The sequence below is a fragment of the Macrobrachium nipponense genome, chromosome 13, assembly GCF_015104395.2.
Source record: "Macrobrachium nipponense isolate FS-2020 chromosome 13, ASM1510439v2, whole genome shotgun sequence".
Taxonomy (NCBI): Eukaryota; Metazoa; Arthropoda; class Malacostraca; order Decapoda; family Palaemonidae; genus Macrobrachium; species Macrobrachium nipponense.
Genome location: NC_087206.1, coordinates 101,108,506 through 101,110,619, shown reverse-complemented (window position 1 = coordinate 101,110,619; position 2,114 = coordinate 101,108,506).

Here is a 2,114-nt window from a genome sequence, read left to right as displayed (position 1 = left end):
TGTTTATTCTATGGGAAATGAAAGTATTCCCTAGTCTAATTTTCATCACTTGAGTGTGCATATCAAGTAGTATGTATTTATCTATTAACTATAAACAATTACCCTTTTCATCATATTATGACAGCATTTAGTTTTTTCCAAGTGAATACCAGTGTATCTCCAAGTATAATTAGGATTGTGGTTTACGACGATGATGAGTCCTACGTAGTATATGATAAAGAAAACAAGCTTTCGTATTCCTTTCTCTCCGGGAGGTTAAGTGTGTACCCCATATTACTTCCAGTGGCTAAGGAAAGTGATTTCGATATTATGAGGTAGTTCCAGATTGGGACTGTGTTCGTAAGATTTGTATACAAAAGGTAAAATTTATTTCTATTTCTCGAAAAAAATTATTCATCATGCAGACACACTTATAGGTACTATAAGCATGAATATTAGCAAACTTCTGCTGCATTTTATTTATAGCATGAATTCTAGTTTATGGCATTATCATTATGGCTAGTGGATTGAAAAAAACAAAGCACGATGTGTATGTATTTAGGCTGCACGGACAAAATGATCCAAGATCTTCATAATGATATATAACTTTATGTGTCTTATTGGAGATATCAATTGCATACTTCACAACCCCGGGAACTCAAATCTGTGGGTTCACAATTTGTGCACGAAACTCAACATCACCGAACAGTCAAATCCGTACTGGTAATCATTTGGACTTGACTAGTGTGACAGTCATTCCCCCTTCCAGAGCTAGCCAATCACAAGTGTGCAGTGGGCAGGGCTTAGCTGCAAAGCTAGCTGAACTCTGCTATAGTCCCAAAAACTTTTCTCAGGACCTGTGGTGTCTGTCCAACAAGTTGAGTTTGTTTTTGTCAGCCGAGCTTTGTTTTGGACAAAGCCAGAACCTTTGCTGATGTACCCAAGTCTAGAGACAGAAGTGGAATGACTAGATTCCATTTCATCTCTATTTTCACTTGCAAAAGCAGTTCTGGGCTAAAGTATAAGCTGGAGTTGGACAGAGTATGGGTGATTGCACTTCATACATCTTCTCTGTCGATGAATGGAAAAGATCTCCAGGTGAATGAACTACATAATTTTGTCTGGCACCCAATTCTGGGTTCTACAGACTAAACTACCTTCTGACATGGTCTCCTATGGGAGATGTCATGGTTTCTGAATGGTTCCTTACTTGAGTAACCCCTTCTTGCTTAAGGAGGGGCACTTAGACCCAAGGCCCACTATTCTGGCCAACCATTTTGCCAGACTGGTAGGAAGTTCAGGTATCATGAACCCCTACTTGCAAAGCAACTAGGCTCATGGCAACTTTATGGTGCTTCTAAACTTGAGAGTTGTGGGGACTGGTCTCCCACCTAAGAAATGTCTCCTAAATAAGAGGCATTGGTTTCTACTCTTCTAGGAACATATAACACATTTTGAAACTTTGAATTTTTCCTAGGAATACAAACCAGAGCATTTTATATTCAGTGCCGCCTCAACTGCTCCACTCAGTCCCTGAGGCCAAAGGAAATGCAAGTGCAATGTATTAAACACCTTGTTACCAAGTTTTGAACAGTTTCCAGCTCTTGCTGAAGATACTTCTACAAAATGCTCTGGTTTGTATACCTGGAAAAAATATAGTTATTCAGAATTTATTATATCATGCACTATTAATGGCTTATCCAAGTAAATAATTTGAAGGTAATTATTATGATCTTCTAGTCAATAATTTGAAAGTAATTTCTATGATACAAAGTTGTCAACAAAGAAGCAAGTTGAAAGGGTAGCAAATAGTTAATACACAATAAAGCTCATGCCTGTATTTAGGGTAGCAAATACACAAGGGTAAATAATAAAAAATACATCTTCAACAAACAATATTGCTCCATCTCCTGCTGGCTGTCATTACAAAATGGAACCAAAGCCAGTTACATGGCATCTGCTGTTTCAACCTTGTTACCTCCATAATTACTTTAAAAGCAACATTAATAATATATACTGTACTTACACATCAATATAATCATTCTTGACTGTATGCTATGGTTATCAGATAATACCTAAATTCTGAAATATCACATTGTTGAAACTGGGAGGGCTACTTCGCAATTTTTATGTCT